Genomic DNA, 6,067 nt, shown 5'->3' on the forward strand with positions numbered 1-6,067 from the left:
GTGGCATTATGTGTGCAAAAAATGTTTTGAGAAATAGGTTTATCAAATACTAAAAAATTCGTTTTTGTTTCCAGAAACGTGAAAATCCGTTTCTGTTGTTTCTAGACACAAAAATAGTAGAAATGTTATCAAACGGTGCCTTGGTTTATGAAGGCAATGTGACAGTGATTAGTGACTTAAGATGTGGCCCAAGTCATGTTAGGTAGTGGAGCAAGTGGCCAGTTCATATTACCATGTGAAGAAATGTAGGCCCCTTGGTCATGTCCTTCCATAGATGCAGATTGAGCGACCAAATGATGTTTTCATCCTTGTGAAATTCAAAAATCCACACCCCTGTAATTTGATATCAATCTTGATCTGCCCATATCAGTTGGGACCAGACAGTTTTATCCCTACATATCTTTAAAAATTGATTTTTCCTGAGGTTCTTATTCTTACCCTTAGTTTGTACTGTTAAACCACACCGATACAGGTCGATTAAGAAACTAAGAGTGATCTCAAGTAGCGATCAGAGAGTGACATCATGTCTGGGATGATATTGAGATGTTTGTTCAGGTTTTTCGAGTCGTGGGATCACTCTCTTGTCTGTGGGGTCCAAGAATTTAGGGGACAATATCGGTATCAGTATCAATCTCTACAGATACCTATCCAATACCGATCTTGATCGGTGGGTATCGGTCTATTTTACCCCTGGTTTTTATAAAAAAGTACTATTTTTTTCCTATACCCCTTAAATGATCCGGATTGGCATCGGATTGGGGATCGATTTCAATTGATACTGATCCGATACAATCAATACAGCCCCAGACCGATACTTGAAACCATGGTGGGGTTTATGGAGATGATTTTTTATTTTATTTTTTAATGGGTTGGGTTGGGTTGGGGACAATGGATAGACAGGACCACTGTTAGTTAAAACGAGAATGGCAAAAAAACAGAAATGTACGGTATGGATTTTAAACAGATAAAAACGATGAACGGTATGGTAAAAAAATGGTCAAAAAAACAGGAAACGACAAACGGACGAAAACGAATGGTACGAGTATTAAACGTGTAGTTTTTAAAAAAAAAAAAAAAAATTAGTATACTCATGTAATTTGAGAGATTATTACCTATATACATGCTTCTAATGTTCCAAAAGCTCTGGGAGTAGTCCCAAGATAAAATAGCCCAATGGGCTACAAGAAAATGAGATGTTAGCTTTAACTTCTCCTTACTCAATGGGTTATAAGAAGATGAGATTTTTTTCCTATAGATAATATGGAAATTAAAAACCAAAAACCAAGTACTATATTATCTTCACTTTTCACTTTTATTAATAGGTTTTTTTTTTTTTAAATAATTTTTTTTTTAAAATTTCTATTTTACCCTTAAAAAACGGATACGTGTTTTAAACGGCAAAAAAACGTTGTGTTTAAAACGCGTTTTAACTAACCATGGACAGGACACGTGTAGAGAAAAAGATGTAGGGCAGTGCACGTGTGGCGATTTGGGAAAGATGGAATAAAACCAGAGATTTTGGGATAGGTTTCTGGCGGAGCGATCCAGATAGGGGGCGAGAATGGCGTGTGATGCGGAAGTGTGTGATGGTTTTCATGGTGGGTGAGCCGCGATGGTGGTTTTGGGCTGTTGCAGGATGTGGTGAAGTGTGGTTTGGGCGTCGAGCAATCTCAGGTTGTTGTATGGTGTTGCCAAAAGGGATTTTGAGCACAGGGAGTTCAGATGATAAATCTGTTGCAGTGATTGTAGATTGGTGATTCCAGCGATCTCAGGTTCTGTGAAGGAGGGACTGGGATTTTCACAACGCAGGGGCGAGCTCAGGCAGGGCAAGTTACACTCCAATCTGATTACAGATGGCTCGGTGGAGCAGAGGAAGCAGAAACAACGAAGAAAATAAAAAGAGATGAGAAGCCCAACCTTCAAGACCGATACCAAGGTAACCTTGAAATGGAAACCTCTCAGTGGAAACTATGTTTCTATTTATAGTGTGAAGTAGTAAACTAATAATATATAATAATTTTTGTTGCAAAAATAAATGCTGTGTGGATCCAAATACCAATCCCTACAATGCAACCAGACTTCCTTGTGTACCAAATTAGCAGCTGAGAGTCACAGACTCACAGATGCTCATGCCTATCTTTAGTGGGAGTGGTTGTACCCTTTATCCAAAGCCATTCCTGATAAAAAGGGTTGCTTGCTCTTAAATCATTTTCAGAGTGAGGGATTACTTGCTCTATAGATATTTCATTTATAGATTGGATTGGCCCTAGCGCTGGTGCAGTTGCCATAAGATCAGGTAGTGATCCCAATTTTTTTTTTTTTTTTTTTATTTTAATGGGATGGTCATTTCGCCCCTCTATGTAGGGGTCGCAGGGAAAAAAATCGTCTGCAATTCCGATCTCGTACAATTCCGTGCAATACCACCTTCAGGGGTGACACGTGTATTGATACCAATGCAATGGTCCAGATCTGATTTAAATGTCTCTTCACTGATTTAATGTTTTATTAGTTTTACCAGATCTGGACCATTGTATTGGTATCAATACAAGTGTCACCGCCTGAAAGTGGTATTGCACGGAATTGTACGAGATCGGAATTACAGACGATTTCAACCCGGTTGCAGGGGTAAGGCCTGTACATAAAGGTGGGCAAAATGAATGCCTTCTGTTGATGTTTTTAATTTTCAAGTATATTCGAGTCCAGTGAATATGCTAGAGATCATCTTAATTTGTTTTCTTATACCCTCTGTCTCCTCCTTTGATTCCAATGGTAATTTAATTCCTATTATAACATTAGAGGTCATCTTAACACCCCCAGCATAACCACCATAGCCTCGCACCCCCTCTCTCTCTCCCTTCTTCTTCAACGCTTTCTCAACTATGTTAAGATTGGATCACCAGATTTTCTTGTTTTTTAAATTCTTTCCACACAAGATATTGTTATTGAGTTTCAACTTTTGCAGCAGTAGCAACTAAATGAAGATAATCTCTTATGACTTATGGTTTATAAGAAGAAAGAAATTACGAAATAGAATCAAAGGAATTACCTTCCATTTTCATTGGGATCATTTTCTTTTTTTAATTATAAATCTTCAGAATATTTGAAAATAGGATAATGGATAGTTACAATTCGGTCAAGGGTTTAACAAATGTCAATGTATCAGCATGCATGAATTGAGAGCCCCACTTCACGTAAGTGAAAATTCACCAGATTCCATTGGCCTCATGCTAATGTAGAAACCACGTGCTTCTCAGACATAACTTTTCTGCCACTTTGATAACAAGAAGTTGCACCCATAAATAAAACGGGTAGAAATTGAAATCGACTTATTATATTGAGCTTCACAGTTAACAATAGTAGACTACCAATAAATTTAAAATAAATGAATAAATAAAACAAAATTATTATATAACTTTTCCCACTAAAAAATCTCATAGCTAGACTTCTTAGGAATGACTTGGCTCGGTACATTTTATCAAGAAAAGCCTTGCCTGGCTAGTGCAGTAGTGTGCATCATATAAGTAATTTCCTATCTAATATACTCATCCTACTTAATTTAGGCAACACTTAGGTTACAATCAAACCTATAATCAATTAGATTCAACGTCCTCCAGATAGTAGAGAATCTGCAATTGATGATGACTGAGTCATTGCAGGACACCAAATAGATACGTCCCCTGTGCCTTCTGAAGTTAGAGATGGTAGCTCTGGTGGTGGAATCTCTCCTTCCAAATACCGAACTACTTGTCGCATGCATGGCCTTGCAGTTGGAATGGAGTGAGAACAAAGCAATCCAAGTTTTAATACCAATTCCATTTCCTCCTTTTTATAATTCATTTCCAATTTGGGATCCACAGTTTCAAGAATCGCGCCCCTATTCCAACTTGAGATCACCCGTTCCACCAACATAATACAATCTTCCGTTGCTTGTGGCTGGATTGGCCTCCTACCACAAGCAACTTCCAGCAAAAAAATCCCAAAAGCGAACACATCCATACTGGGGTTTAGTTTGGCAATTCTAGAAAGTTATGGTGCTAGATAACCAAACGTCCCCACCACATGGGTGGATTTAGGATCCCCTCCATGATCATATAATCTTGCAAGTCCAAAATCTCCCAGTTTTCCATTTAGATCCTTGTCTAACATGACATTACTTGCCTTGATGTCTCTATGCACCACAACTTGTTCACACTCTTCGTGAAGATATAGTAACGCGGTTGCCACACTTTTGATTATTTGAAATCTTTGATTCCAACTCAATATTGTCTTTGTTTCTGTGGATTGATTATCAAAGAGGAACTTGTCTAGACTTCCATTGGGCATGAAATCATACACTAGAAGGAGCTCTCCTTTACGTCGGCAATACCCCAATAGTGTTACTATGTTTCGATGTTGCAGTTTTCCGATGCTGACGATCTCAGCAATGAATTCCCTTACTCCTTGTCTTGAATCATGTGATACTCTCTTCACTGCAACTTCTTTTGAGCTAGGTAATATACCTTTGTAGACTTTACCAAAGCCACCTATACCAAGAAGTTCCTTGTCATCAAATCCTTTGGTTGCGGTGTAGAGATCTTTATATTTGAACCTGTAAGGTCCATATTCAATTTCCCAGTCTTCAAGAACTTCTGCGAACATTTTTTTCCTTCGTACAATATATTGGATTATGAAGATAGACATAAACAATAAACTAGCACTTAACACAGGAAATCCAATGTTAAACATTCTAGATTTTGTTTTGGGTCCAATTCGAGGAAGCTTAGGAAGTTGGGATAGAGAAAGATCTTTGGCTTGCCCGTTCAACTGAAAGCTCCACCCCAACACATAATGAGAAACGTCCAAGGAAGAAGTAGATGATGAGAAGCCCACGAACATGTGATCCACAATGGTCTGAGAAAGATCAATGTTCATGGACAAGAGTGGAATTGTTGGTTTAGGGATAGTAATTGGAGCTAAAGTCACATTAAGTTGATTCCTTGTAGAATCATATTCCACCCAGAGTTGCATGGGGTGTCCACTGATGAGGCTTAGGTTCACATACTGATTTTCTTGATCGCTAAAATAAGATGCTGGAACAGATTCAAGAGATTTCAAGTCGTTAATATCAATACCAATATGGTTATCATTGATATCATTGAACTCCTGGTTTTGGAGGCAATCCAATTCAACTCCTATTACATGATTAGATGATTTGCCGATGTTAGTAGTGTTAAAGAGCCCGATATAACTGCCTGGCAAAGCACCAGGGAACTCTTTTGAGGGTGAGATCACCAACATGATTCCAGGACCTCCTACTGTTGTCAACTCAGAGAACATGGCAAATACAAAAGTAGTGGAAAAGGAGAGAACATTACCATTGGATGAATTCATGAAGTGAATCGGAAAGGGGTAGAAGGCATGACCCACCTTCGATTTTGTGGTATTTGCCAGCATTAGGAGACCATTATCAGTAATCTGGGCTATGCCATCCAAGCTCATGTTGACTCCACGAAAGCCATTGTAGGTGAAACCAACATCTTCTTTTTGTGATGCCACAAATCTGCTGAGGAGAAGAAACAGCAGCAAGCATTTGCAGAACATATTGTTTGAAACTAACTTAGAACCAAGTCAGATGATGAGAAGAATGGTAATAAATTGGTTTGTTAGAAACTTGGGACCGAGTGGGATGAACTTGATTTAATTTGTTTTGTTAGAACCTTGTGACCAAGCTCATATGATCAATAAATATTGTCGGCAGGTTAGCAGTGATTTTTGACTCAGGGTTCTGATCTTACTTTCTGGGCAGTTTAGCAGTGATTTTTGACTCAGGGTTCTGATCTTACTTTCAAGAAATTGAATCTAGAAAGGATTTTAGTGGAACACTAGATCATCAACAAATCAACCCATTTAATACTCTTGTTTAATTACCTAATCAGATGAATTTCTACTAACTAGACAATCTAACAATTCAAACTTCAAACCCAATTATTTTCTCACTTTGAATTTGATAACACTTTAGTGTTGACCCTTGACTCGCGGAGTGTTCCACAAGTGGAAAAGTGTGACCTTTCCACTTGTGGACCCATTA

At 38.3% G+C, this 6,067-nt stretch overlaps 1 pseudogene; it reads right to left on the reverse strand.

Moving 5' to 3' along the window:
- Nucleotides 1-3,477: 3,477 nt before the first annotated feature.
- On the reverse strand, nt 3,478-5,580 carry LOC122073693 (annotated as a pseudogene).
- Nucleotides 5,581-6,067: the final 487 nt, after the last annotated feature.

This window comes from Macadamia integrifolia, chromosome 1 (genome assembly GCF_013358625.1).
Source record: "Macadamia integrifolia cultivar HAES 741 chromosome 1, SCU_Mint_v3, whole genome shotgun sequence".
NCBI classification, from domain to species: Eukaryota; Viridiplantae; Streptophyta; class Magnoliopsida; order Proteales; family Proteaceae; genus Macadamia; species Macadamia integrifolia.